The following is a 14017-nucleotide window of genomic DNA, read 5'->3' as shown; positions in this document are numbered from 1 at the left end:
TATAGTTGAATCCCTAGATACTTGCAATGGCGGGGCTACCTTCTTTTTAAAATTTCCATGCAAAAGTATGATGACCAATCAAATATGATTTTCTGTGTGTTATCACAGCTTGAGGATTTCCTTAACCCTAACCTGACCGACTAGAGTCCCATGGGACCCCAACATATTTTTATGTTGGGCTATTCTTTTTGCTATAGCAAATAATCTGGTGGCATTTCAGCAATTTATTGCCTACTTATCACTCAGTGCAGCAATGTTACTAGAACACATATTGGTGCAGATATATTTTAAATATAGCTTTATTTCTGTTGGGGTCTCCAAATACCCCATGTCACTAGTTGAACTGTAGAGCATGTATTATAATAACTTTGGGTTTTACCTGTGCTGTTGGTCACTTATTGTGCAGTCTCTGTGAGCAATGTGGCATGAAGAATTAGGTTTAGTGCTGCAGATGCTCGAAAGCACATTTTGGAGGAAAGCGTAGAGAGTACCAACAGTGCGAGTGACACTCAGCGTGCTGGCACAGAATATGAAGATCATATGTCAGAAGAGCCTCTGTGCAGTGATACTGAAATGGCAGTTGACTCCGATACTCAGGGGTCCTTTTACTAAGGTGGGCTGAAAAATGGCCTGCGCTAGGGTAGGCGCGTATTTTGGACGCGTGTAGATCCATTTTTCAGCGCGCCTCTAAAAAATGGCTCTCTTTTTTTTTTGGCCCAAAATGGACGTGCGGCAAAATAAAAATTGGCCCGCGTCCATTTTGGGTCTGAGATCTTACCGCCACCCATTCACTTAGCAGTAAGGTCTCACGTGTTAACCAGGCGTTAATTGTCTACATGTTTACAATGATGATTACTGCCTGGTTAGCGCCGCACACCGAAAAATAAAGTATGCTTAAATTTAGGCACCAAAATGAATACACCTAGGTGTATTTCATTTCGGCACTGATATTTTAGGCATGACATATAGAATCTAGTCCTTCCCCTGGATTCTAAATAGCATGCCTAGAGATCCATGCTGAAACTGGTGCAGATTCTATAACAATGTGCGTAACTTAACAAGCGCTGATAACAGCACTTAGCAAGTAATAATGAGCAATAATTGGCACTGATTAGAATTTAGGCACAGAAGTTGTTAAGCGTATTCTGTAACAATGTGCACTGAACTTTTAATGCTTGCAGGCAAAAGGGGCGTGGTTATAGGTGGGGAAATGGGAGTTCTGTGTCTGAAATTTACACACTTAGAGGTAGATGCACTAAACGTTTTTCATCGTTAAATGAGCCCTCAGGGAAGAATTTCGTATCCTTTCCATGCACTTAAGCCTATTTTCCGACGACAGTAGCAGCTAACAAAAACGGAATGGAGATGAGCAATTAGTGTGAAAACCCCATTGAAACGACATGCACTAACCTTTTCCGATTGCCTTTACGCAGGAAAAAGGCAGGAAAACTAACGAGAGGTCTGGACCTCTCGTTAGGACAGCTCTGTGCCAGGAAAAAGTGTTAAGTGAAAAAATAAACAAACTTTGAGCCAATCCCAGCGCATTAGCAGAGCTAAAAGCGCGGTGATTGGTCCAAAGGACCTCAGAAAACACATAAAAAAATAAAAATAAAAAAAGGATCGGGAGGGGGCAAGGGCGCTCATCAGGAGCGTCCTGTACGGACGGCCTTGCCCCCCCCCCCCGCTGCTCCCCACTTTCCGCCGCTCCCCCCACCCCGAAAAAGCAAACTTCTAGAAGCCCCTGCCCCCCTCCCTTCCTCACTACTCTCTCACCTCAGCTCCGCCTCCCGACATCCTCCGTCCGTGCCCCGCCCCCTTTTGGGGTCGTCGCCGCCATTCCCCTCCTCCATCGGGCCCCCCTTCCTCTTACCGGGCCCGTGCAGCGCCTCTCTCCTCTGTCCGAAGGCGCTGCACTGGCAAGAAGAAAGCTGAATCAGCTGATGCCTGCCTTCGCGATGGCGCGTCTTTCTCCTGCTGCGCCCGCCCCTGTCTGACGTCAGTAACCTACGTAGGTTACCGACGTCAGAAAGGGGCGGGCCCAGCAGGAGAAAGACGCGCCATCGAAGCTGGGCAAAGGCAGGCATCAGGCTTTCTTCTTGCCCGTGCAGCGCCTTCGGACAGAGGAGAGAGGCGCTGCACGGGCCCGGTAAGAGGGAGGGGGGCCCGATGGAGGAGGGGAATGGCGGCGACGACCCCAAAAGGGGGCGGGGCACAGGACGGAGGATGTCGGGAGGCGGAGCTGAGGTGAGAGTAGTGAGGAAGGGAGGGGGGCAGGGGCTGCTTGAATTTTGCTTTTTCGGGGTGGGGGGAGCGGCGGAAAGTGGGGAGCAGCGGGGGGGGGGGGGGCAAGGCCGTCCGTACAGGATGCTCCTGATGAGCGCCCTTGCCCCCTCCCGATCCTTTTTTTATTTTTATTTTGATTTGGGAGCCATGTGCTTGTGATTTGACTGTGTTTTGACTGTTTGTGGCATGCGCAGAGCAGCTAACATAACGCTTGGCTGCTCTGCGCATGATTTGGGGGCCGATTAACGATGTGTATTGTGATTCTTTGATACATTGTACGTTTCAATACCGATCTCAGCATGTGTGACTTTTTTTTTTGGTGCATTTTTCGTTATTTTAAAATCGTTAGGGACTTTAACGATTTAGATTTTTTTACGTTTGGTTGCTGCATCTGCCTCTTAGTTCTAGAATATGGCCCAGTGCTGGGATTTAAGCCACGTTTCGTTGGTGAAAATGGATACACGTAGATTTAGGTGCTGAAATATCGCTAAGCATATTCTATAATCGACGCCTAAATCTAGAATACGCTTAGTCAGCACTGATTTCAGTGCCAGTTTTTTTAGGTGCCATATATAGAATCTCTCCCTTTATGTGTAACACTGAACGGTAAAAGATGTGTCACACACCTTGTGTAAAATACTGATGCTAGTTTCAAAATAATAGTGGAATTATGCAATGTTCAGCTACAGTTTTCACAAAAGAGGGCTATAGGTCAGGCAGCTCTTCTCTTTTTCTTTGAATAATAAAGAATTTAGCAACAAGTTACATTATTTATAACTAGACTGGTGTGGTTGCTGTGCTAGTCATCTTAGATACAGAGACAAGGGGCATTTTTTTTTAAAATAGGCCTCCTAGTTTGAAAGAGGTAATAGGCACCTATTTTAAGATTATTTTAAAAAGAGACATAGGTGCCTTCATGTCTTTATAAAGTACTAGCATAAACCCTGCTCAATCGTGGCTAAAATGCAGCCACATTTACAGCAGGTTAAGAGCACTAAGGGATCCTTTTACCAAGGTGCGCCGAAAAATGGTCTGCGCTATTGTAGGCGCATGTATTGGACATGCACAGATCTATTTTTCAGCCCGCCTGCACAAAAAGGGTCTTTTTTTTTTTTGGCCGAAAATGTACGTGCGGCAAAATAAAAATTGGTGTGCATCCATTTTGGGTCTGAGACCTTACCGCCACCCATTGACTTAGTCTCATGCATTTAAACTGGACGGTAATCATCAGTGCACGTACACTGTCGATTACTGCCCAGTTAGTGTCACGCGTTGGAAAATAAAAAATATTTTCCGACGTGCGTAAAAAATGGAATTACTGCCCAGGCCACGCGGTAGCCGGACGGTGGTTCCAAATTGGCATGCATTGGAAGTGTGTAGGCGCCTACAAAGCTTAGTAAAAGGACCCCATACTGCCTAAATTACACTCCCAAATGTTTACACGTATAACACACGGGATAGTTTTATAAAATGGTTTTATACACAAAAAAAGATTTTAAAAACTACCCCAGAGTGATTTTACATTGAGCTACTGAAAAAGGTACACCTCTTGAAAGCTAATCCAATAAAAGTCATCACTTGCATCTTGTTTTCAGTCCAATAAAGGTTATCAATTACATCTGGTTTGAGATTTATTGCAACTAGACAAAAAAAATAAAAAAAGAATGTTGACAAGACCATAAAACAAGCTTCATATAAAGAATACTTTTTGTCATTTCAGGTTGCTATAGGAAATTCATGTCAACATTTACCATCAGAGTGGAAAATATAAATACAAAGAGCTGATTTACAAAACTGTTTCCAAAATCAAAGTGCCATATGACATTCATTCGCAGTAAAAAAATATCAAGAAAACCTATAGTCAGTGCCAGATTTAGACTTGGTGAAGCCCTAAGCTATATAAAGCTTGGAGGCCCCTTGTTAAAACGTCTCAAAAAAGTGGGTATCAAAACAGGACTTTGGGTCGCCATGAAAAAATTGAAAACATATATGCCTTTTAATTATTTAATAGCAAGGTATTTAAAGTGAATTTCATAAATTTTGTTGTTTCAACTGCGAATGTCGGCTCTGCATATAAAAAGCCACATACAATTCTACCCCCCCCCCCCCCCCCCCCCCCCTAAATTCTGGAATTTTTTAAGGCCCTGAACTGTAGCTTGTTTAGCTTATGCCTAAATCTGGCACCCCCTACAGTGGTTCTCTTTCAAAGATATTATTTCATGGTTTATTTATAGGATTATTCATAGAAAAAGATGCACCAAATCTCAAGCACCAGGTAGGCACAGAGCCTTTAAATTACAACATAGCACCAAGCTTTTTCTGATGACTTTTGTTTTTTTTTATTTGCAATGTTGGCTGCAATGTTGCTTCTCCTGCAGTCTGTCCTATGCAGCCTATCTTTTGCTATAAGATACTACGGCTGACTTACAATGCTTCCTATTCTATGACTGCACCTTGCCTAGATCCTCTTCTAATTTCTTACCAGCCATGTTGCTCACTCAAATACTCCGTTCGGTTATGCCTACAGTCGCATGTGTCTGTCTCAGACAGCTTCCTGTTAATGTGCCCCCTTGTTTTGGATCAATCTCCCTCCAGATTTGAGACCCATTACTTCTCACCCTAAATTTAAGGTTGCCTTGAAGACTTGGCTTTTTAAGCAGGCCTTTGAGTCCTTTATTAGATAAAGGTTAATTTTTTGATCCTCTTTATTCGTCACAGACCTTAGCTTTCTCTGTGTCTCTTTCCCCTTCTAACCTATTGTGTTCAGTTATGTATGTGCTGGTTATTAATTCAATTGTAAAAGGTTATGTTGTGCTATACCCTCTTCCCTTCCACATTGCTATATTACCTATTGTTGCGTTTTGTCTATATATCCTGTTTGTTCCACTACTTTATACCTTTTTGTAAACCACCTTGATATCCCTGGATCATTTGGCGGTATAACAAATCCTCAAATAAACTAAATAAATAAATTTGAGCACAGCAATGCAGAAGTCTCCTGCTGATCTTGCAATCTCCAGTCTCATGAGACTTGCAGGGAATGTAGCTCAAACTTACTGAACGCTGAACTACACAGTATAAACTGTACAGGAGTTCAGCAGTGGAAGAATCCTTAAACAGCAAGGTGAAGGGGTGACTGGTAAGCTAGGACATGAGAGTTCCATCAAGCCTAGGGGAGGGAGATGGTTGGTTAGTTAGACATGAGAGATTGAGATAGAAAGAAAAACTGGATGATGAGAGATATGAAAGAGAGAAAGTGTGTGAAAATGCATCAATGGTCTGATTTACTAAGTTTTCTTTTATCCAAGACAAAGAATGGGAAAATAGCCTTATTAAATTTGATTCTTTTCAGTTTATGTTCAGGCACCAACCTTAGTTTTATTTTGCATTTATTTCTTTACTCTTATTTCATTTGTTTGCTGGATGTTATAAGCAGCTAATGCTGCTCACTCCCATGATTTAAGCTGGGTTTGCAAGTATAAACTCTCTCTGAACAGCAAAAGACAAAATCCTCCAGTGACTTGTCTCAGGTGGACCATCCAGTGTTATCAAAACATGAGACTGAAACAATCTAAAAACTAAGCTGTGACGAACAGGAGGACAGCCTTATCTATGTTTTAAAGACCGGAGCACAAAATAATATAGATATTTATCTGATGTGGATGAATAAGCAATTTCTGCAGGGTTGACTAAATAACCAGGAGCCGATTCAGAAAACCTCAAATTAGAGCTGCAGCTATACAGCGAATGCTACATACCTGTAGAAGGTATTCTCCGAGGACAGCAGGCTGATTGTTCTCACTGATGGGTGACGTCCACGGCAGCCCCTCCAATCGGAAACTTCACTAGCAAAGGCCTTTGCTAGTCCTCGCGCGCCCATGCACACCGCGCATGCGCGGCCGTCTTCCCGCCCGAACCGGCTCGTGTTCGTCAGTCCCGTATGTAGCAAGACAAAGACAAGGGAAGACACGACTCCAAAGGGGAGGCGGGCGGGTTTGTGAGAACAACCAGCCTGCTGTCCTCGGAGAATACCTTCTACAGGTATGTAGCATTCGCTTTCTCCGAGGACAAGCAGGCTGGTTGTTCTCACTGATGGGGTATCCCTAGCCCCCAGGCTCACTCAAAACAACAAACATGGTCAACTGGGCCTCGCAACGGCGAGGACGTAACTGAGATTGACCTAACAATTTATCCAACTAACTGAGAGTGTAGCCTGGAACAGAATAAACATGGGCCTAGGGGGGTGGAGTTGGATTCTAAACCCCGAACAGATTCTGAAGCACTGACTGCCCGAACAGACTGTCGCGTCGGGTATCCTGCTGCAGGCAGTAATGAGATGTGAATGTGTGGACAGATGACCACGTCGCAGCTTTGCAAATCTCTTCAATAGTGGCTGACTTCAAGTGGGTTACCGACGCTGCCATGGCTCTAACATTATGAGCCGTGACATGACCCTCAAGAGCCAGCTCAGCCTGGGCGTAAGTGAAGGAAATGCAATCTGCTAGTCAATTGGATATGGTGCAATTCCCCACAGCCACTCCCCTCCTGTTGGGATCAAAAGAAACAAACAATTGGGCGGACTGTCTGTTGGGCTGTGTCCGCTCCAGATAGAAGGCCAATGCTCTCTTGCAGTCCAATGTGTGCAGCTGACGTTCAGCAGGGCAGGAATGAGGACGGGGAAAGAATGTTGGCAAGACAATTGACTGGTTCAGATGGAACTCAGACACAACCTTTGGCAAGAACTTAGGGTGAGTGCGGAGGACTACTCTGTTATGATGAAATTTGGTGTAAGGGGCCTGGGCTACCAGGGCCTGAAGCAACTGCCACCAAGAAAATGACCTTCCAGGTCAAGTACTTCAGATGGCAGGAGTTCAGTGGCTCAAAAGGAGGTTTCATCAGCTGGGTGAGAACGACATTGAGATCCCATGACACTGTAGGAGGTTTGACAGGGGGCTATGACAAAAGCAAACCTCTCATAAAGCGAACAACTAAAGGCTTTCCTGAGAACGGCTTACCTTCCACACGGTAATGGTATGCACTGATTGCGCTAAGGTGAACCCTTACAGAGTTGGTCTTGAGACCAGACTCATAAAAGTGCAGAAGGTATTCAAGCAGGGTCTGTGTAGGACAAGAGCGAGGATCTAGGGCCTTGCTGTCACACCAGACGGCAAACCTCCTCCATAGAAAGAAGTAACTCCTCTTAGTGGAATCTTTCCTGGAAGCAAGCAAGATGCGGGAGACACCCTCTGACAGACCCAAAGAGGCAAAGTCTACGCTCTCAACATCCAGGCTGTGAGAGCCAGAGACTGGAGGTTGGGATGCAGAAGCGCCCCTTCGTCCTGTGTGATGAGAGTCGGAAAACACTCCAATCTCCACGGTTCTTCGGAGGACAACTCCAGAAGAAGAGGGAACCAGATCTGACGCGGCCAAAAAGGAGCAATCAGAATCATGGTGCCTCGGTCTTGCTTGAGTTTCAACAAAGTCTTCCCCACCAGAGGTATGGGAGGATAAGCATACAGCAGACCTTCCCCCCAGTCCAGGAGGAAGGCATCCGATGCTAGTCTGCCGTGGGCCTGAAGCCTGGAACAGAACTGAGGGACTTTGTGGTTGGCTCGAGATGCAAAGAGATCTACCAAGGGGGTGCCCCACACCTGGAAGATCTGTCGCACTACTCGGGAATTGAGCGACCACTCGTGAGGTTGCATAATCCTGCTCAGTCTGTCGGCCAGACTGTTGTTTACGCCTGCCAGATATGTGGCTTGGAGCACCATGCCGTAATGGCGAGCCCAGAGCCACATGCTCATGGCTTCCTGACACAGGGGGCGAGATCCGGTGCCCCCCTGCTTGTTGATGTAATACATGGCAACCTGGTTGTCCGTCTGAATTTGGATAATTTGGTGGGACAGCCGATATCTGAAAGCCTTCAGAGCGTTCCAGACCGCTCGCAACTCCAGAAGATTGAGCTGCAGATCGCGTTCCTGGAGGGACCAGCTTCCCTGGGTGTGAAGCCCATCGACATGAGCTCCCCACCCCAGGAGAGACGCATCCGTAGTCAGCACTTTTTGTGGCTGAGGAATTTGGAAAGGACGTCCCAGAGTCAAATTGGACCAAATCGTCCACCAATACAGGGATTTGAGAAAACTCGTGGACAGGTGGATCACGTCTTCTAGATCCCCAGCAGCCTGAAACCACTGGGAAGCTAGGGTCCATTGAGCAGATCTCATGTGAAGGCGGGCCATGGGAGTCACATGAACTGTGGAGGCCATGTGGCCCAGCAATCTCAAAATCTGCCGAGCTGTGATCTGCTGGGATGCACGCACCCGCGAGACGAGGGACAACAAGTTGTTGGCTCTCGCCTCTGGAAGATAGGCACGAGCCGTCCGAGAATCCAGCAGAGCTCCTATGAATTCGAGTCTCTGTACTGGGAGAAGATGGGACTTTGGATAATTTATCACAAACCCCAGTAGCTCCAGGAGGCGAATAGTCATCTGCATGGACTGTAGAGCTCCTGCCTCGGATGTGTTCTTCACCAGCCAATCATCGAGATATGGGAACACGTGTACCCCCAGCCTGCGAAGTGCCGCTGCTACTACAGCCAAGCACTTCGTGAACACTCTGGGCGCAGAGGCGAGCCCAAAGGGTAGCACACAGTACTGGAAGTGACGTGTGCCCAGCTGAAATCGTAGATACTGTCTGTGAGCTGGCAGTATCGGGATGTGCGTGTAGGCGTCCTTCAAGTCCAGAGAGCATAGCCAATCGTTTTCCTGAATCATGGGGAGAAGGGTGCCCAGGGAAAGCATCCTGAACTTTTCCTTGACCAGATATTTGTTCAGGGCCCTTAGGTCTAGGATGGGACGCATCCCCCCTGTTTTCTTTTCCACAAGGGAGTACCTGGTATAGAATCCCAGCCCTTCCTGCCCGGATGGCACGGGCTCGACCGCATTGGCGCTGAGAAGGGCGGAGAGTTCCTCTGCAAGTACCTGCTTGTGTTGGAAGCTGTAAGACTGAGCTCCTGGTGGACAATTTGGAGGTTTTGAGGCCAAATTGAGGGTGTATCCGTGCCGGACTATTTGAAGAACCCACTGATCGGAGGTTATGAGAGGCCACCTTTGGTGAAAAACTTTCAACCTCCCTCCAACCGGCAGATCGCCCGGCACTGACACTTGGATGTCGGCTATGCTCTGCTGGAGCCAGTCAAAAGCTCGTCCCTTGCTTTTGCTGGGGAGCCGAGGGGCCTTGCTGAGGCGCACGCTGCTGACGAGAACGAGCGCGCTGGGGCTTAGCCTGGGCCACAGGCTGTCGAGAAGGAGGATTGTACCTACGCTTGCCAGAAGAGTAGGGAACAGTCTTCCTTCCCCCATAAAAACATCTACCTGTGGAGGTAGAAGCTGCAGGCTGCCGGCGGGAGAACTTGTCGAAAGCGGTATCCCGCTGGTGGAGCTGCTCTACCACCTGTTCGACCTTTTCTCCAAAAATATTATCCGCACGGCAAGGCGAGTCCGCAATCCGCTGCTGGATTCTATTCTCCAGGTCGGAGGCACGCAGCCATGAGAGTCTGCGCATCACCACACCTTGAGCAGCGGCCCTGGACGCAACATCAAAGGTGTCTACACCCCTCTGGCCAGGAATTTTCTGCACGCCTTCAGCTGCCTGACCACCTCCTGAAATGGCTTGGCTTGCTCAGGAGGGAGCTTGTCCACCAAGCCCGCCAACTGCCGTACATTGTTCCGCATGTGTATGCTCGTGTAGAGCTGGTAAGACTGAATTTTGGCCACGAGCATAGAGGAATGGTAGGCCTTCCTCCCAAAGGAGTCTAAGGTTCTAGAGTCTTTGCCCGGGGGTGCCGAAGCATGCTCCCTAGAACTCTTAGCCTTCTTTAGGGCCAAATCCACAACTCCAGAGTCATGAGGCAACTGAGTGCGCATCAGCTCAGGGTCCCCATGGATCCGGTACTGGGACTCGATCTTCTTGGGAATGTGGGGATTAGTTAAAGGCTTGGTCCAGTTCGCCAGCAATGTCTTTTTTAGGACATGATGCATGGGTACTGTGGACGCTTCCTTAGGTGGAGAAGGATAGTCCAGGAGCTCAAACATTTCAGCCCTGGGCTCGTCCTCCACGACCACCGGGAAGGGGATGGCCGTAGACATCTCCCGGACAAAGGCCGCAAAAGACAGACTCTCGGGAGGAGAAAGCTGCCTTTCAGGGGAGGGAGTGGGATTAGAAGGAAGGCCATCAGACTCCTTGTCAGAGAAATATTTGATGTCCTCCTCCTCCTCCCACGAGGCCTCACCATCGGTATTAGACACAAGTTCACGGACCTGTTTCTGAAGCCGTGCCCGGCTCGACTCCGTGGAACCACGGCGGGAGCGTCGAGAGGTAGACTCCCTCGCCCGCACCGGCAAACTTCCCTCCGCCGACGTCGTCGGGGAGCCTTCCTGGGAGGCGACCGCAGTCGGTACCGCAAGCGGCACCGATGTCGGAGACCTCACCCCGGGCAAAGGGCCAGCTGGCGCCTCACTCGACGGTACCAGTGGCGCAAGCACCCCCGGTACCGGAGGGGAAGGGCGCAACAGCTCTCCCAGGATCTCTGGGAGAACGGCCCAGAGACTCTCGTGCAGAGCGGCTGTGGAGAAAGACATGGAAGCCGATGCAGGTGTCGATGTCAGAGTCTGTTCCGGGCGTGGAGGCTGTTCCGGGCTGTCCAAGGTGGAGCGCATCGACACCTCCTGAACAGAGGGTGAGCGGTCCTCCCAGTGCCGATGCCTACTGGGTGCCAGAGCTCTCGGTACCAACACGGGAAGGAGACCAGTGTCGATGCTTCTTTGACTTTTTCAAACGAAGCATGTCACCGGAGCTTCCCGGTACCGACGAGGAGGACGTAGAATCCAGCCGTCGCTTCCTCGGGGCCGAGGCCGAAGAAGGTCGGTCTCGGGGGGGCTGTACCGCAGGAGCCCTCAGGGTAGAGGGAGACCCACCCGAAGGCTCACCGCCACCAGCAGGGGAATGGACAGCCCTCACCTGCACTCCAGTCGAAGCACCACCGTCCGACATCAGCACTAGTGGAGGTCCCGGTACCACCGACGCCGACGCAGCCTTCCGATGTCTCGGCCCCGATGACGCAGAGGGTCGATGCCTCGATGCACTCGCGGCCGAGGGCGGAGGTCTTGACGCTGTCGACGTCGACGCACTCGATACTCCCGGTGCCGATGCCGGCGAAGAGCCCGAGAACAAAACGTTCCACTGGGCCAATCTCGCTACCTGAGTCCTTTTCTGTAAAAGGGCGCAAAGACTACAGGGCCTGCGGGCGGTGCCCAGCCCCCAGACACTGAAGACACGACGCGTGCCTGTCAGTGAGCGAGATTACCCGGGCGCACTGGGTGCACTTCTTGAAGCCGCTGGGAGACTTCGATGACATGGGCGGAAAAATCACGCCGGCGAAATCAAAACTCTAAATTGCGGCAAGGCACCAAAAAGAGGGGGAGAAAAAAATTCGACCCGAGGCCTCAAAAGGGCCTATCCCGAAGACGAAAGAAAACTTAACGGGGCAAAAACTGGAAATACAGGAAGGGGAAAAAGACCGAAAGGCCTTCTTCTGAAATCCTTTTTTTTTTTTTTTTTAGTAGCGAAAAGTCAAAAAGACGCGCGAGGGTCAACTTAAGGGGCAGCGAACGGCGTAAACACGACCGAACCGAGCGCGGACAAAAGAAGACTGATGAACACGAGCCGGTTCGGGGCGGGAAGACGGCCGCGCATGCGCAGTGCGCATTGGCACGCGAGGAACTAGCAAAGGCCTTTGCTAGTGAAGTTTCCGATTGGGAGGGGCTGCCGTGGACGTCACCCATCAGTGAGAACAAGCAGCCTGCTTGTCCTCGGAGAATGTGAAATTATCTCTCCAACTTACTGTGGCATGCCTTGGAGTGGAGGAGTAGCCTAGTGGTTAGTGCAGTGGACTTTGATCCTGGGGGAACTGAGTTCGATTCCTACTGCAGCTCTTGTGACTCTGGGCAAGTCACTTAACCCTCCACTGCCCCTGGTACAAAATAAGTAACCTGGATATAGTAAACCGCTTTGAATGTAGTTGCAAAACCTCAGAAAGGCGGCATATCAAGTCCCATTTCCCTTATGAAATGAACACATAAATTACTTATGAGGAAAAAATTCATTTTCAAAACAGGGCCATGTAGAACCCTATGTTGCAGAAGAAAATCCCAGTGATTTGTTTTTTCAGATAAGTGAACTCTGATATTATTACATCGACAAAATTTGAATTTTGGAAGCTATCGTTGTCTGATCAAGTATTGAGCGAATCTGCATTTGATGAAAAACATTTTGAGAAATTTGGAGATTCAAGTTATATATACACATATGTTTAGAGATTTGTCACTTTTACTTTAAACACAATATTTATGTTAGTAATTGGACAGTACTTAGAGACCCGATGATGGTGCATATGTACACCTGAGCACACTAACTCTTTAAAGAACTGTTTTAATATACATGTCTTAGGGGTTGATGCTAGTGCTATATTTTTGTGATAATTATTTCTTTCCTCTTTAGATGGGAGTTTGGACACTGAGGGCTCCAAACAAAATATTATATTAAAATATTATTAGTGGACCTTCAAATCTCTCTCTATATATATTTGTAGATACTTCTTTTTATGATTGGATATACTGACTGAAGTTATTCTAGTAGGTTCTGTGTTTTTGACAGTTCATTATGAAATGTTACCATCCCTGTCTGTGCTTGAGCCATGAGTGACTCAGGCACTGACAGGATGGATGCCAGTTAGCATCAGCCCGATTACCCTTGCCTCCGACCCAATCCAACCCATCCCACTCCCCCCACTTGACCAGACTCTCTCTCAACTTTAAAACTGCTTGGTGTCTAGAGCACCCTTCAACCATTACCCCTCCCCTTCTCCTGATTGGGGAAAAAAAAAAAAAAAAAAAGATTCCCTGGTAGGTAAGTAGCACCCTTTCTTCCCGCCCCTCCACCCAACCTGGCTTGATTTGAGAAAATAGTCCCTAGTGTCTAATGGGGAACCTGACCCTCACCCAAGCCCCCCCCCCCCCCCCCCCCCCCCCATGGCTGAGGCAGGAGCAAATGGGTACCCATTACTGCCTCATTTAGGGAATTAACGTTGATACTAGTGTTGCCTTCAGATCTGTGGATTATATCATGCTTACATGGATGGCAAAAGCAGGTATCGGGTAGCACAGTATTTTCATGGTTCAAATTCTATTTGACAGACAACAATTAGTTATACTCAGCAACAGATCATCACTTTGGGCACTGAACTGTGGGGTACCGTAGGGATCCACACTATCTTTTTTTAAAAATTTGTAAAAATACTTTAATGAATCCAAAAGAAAAGAAATAAGAAGCTAATATTGACTAATACAAAAACTGCTAATGTAAAATATCATAACAGATCAAATCCAATATCTATATTAATAAAGCCACAGAAGCACAAAGGTTTTGAGTTCCCCCATCCTACACTCTAGACCGGTGGTTCTCAACCAGTGTGTCAGCAAAAATGTGAAAGACTATAAGTCTTTGCTTGTGGGTACAGTGGGTTTCAGGTGGGTTTTGAAGGGCTCACATTTACCACCAGAAGTGTAACAGGTAGGTGGGGGGCTGGGTCCACCTGCCTGAAATGCACTGCACCCACTAAAACTGCTCCAGGGACCTGCATACTGCTGACAGGGAGCTGGCTATGACATTTGAGGCT

The 14017-nt window shown here is 48.0% G+C and overlaps 1 protein-coding gene across 2 annotated transcripts in view; it reads right to left on the bottom strand.

Moving 5' to 3' along the window:
- The window catches only part of PXDN (peroxidasin), a 276386-nt gene that overhangs the window by 61996 nt on the left and 200373 nt on the right, over positions 1–14017 (bottom strand). The gene's annotated exons all lie outside the window — the stretch shown is intronic.

This window comes from Microcaecilia unicolor, chromosome 3 (assembly GCF_901765095.1).
Source record: "Microcaecilia unicolor chromosome 3, aMicUni1.1, whole genome shotgun sequence".
NCBI lineage: Eukaryota > Metazoa > Chordata > Amphibia > Gymnophiona > Siphonopidae > Microcaecilia > Microcaecilia unicolor.
The sequence above is the reverse complement of the archived record's forward strand: the minus strand, read 5'-3'. Positions and strand labels throughout refer to the sequence as shown.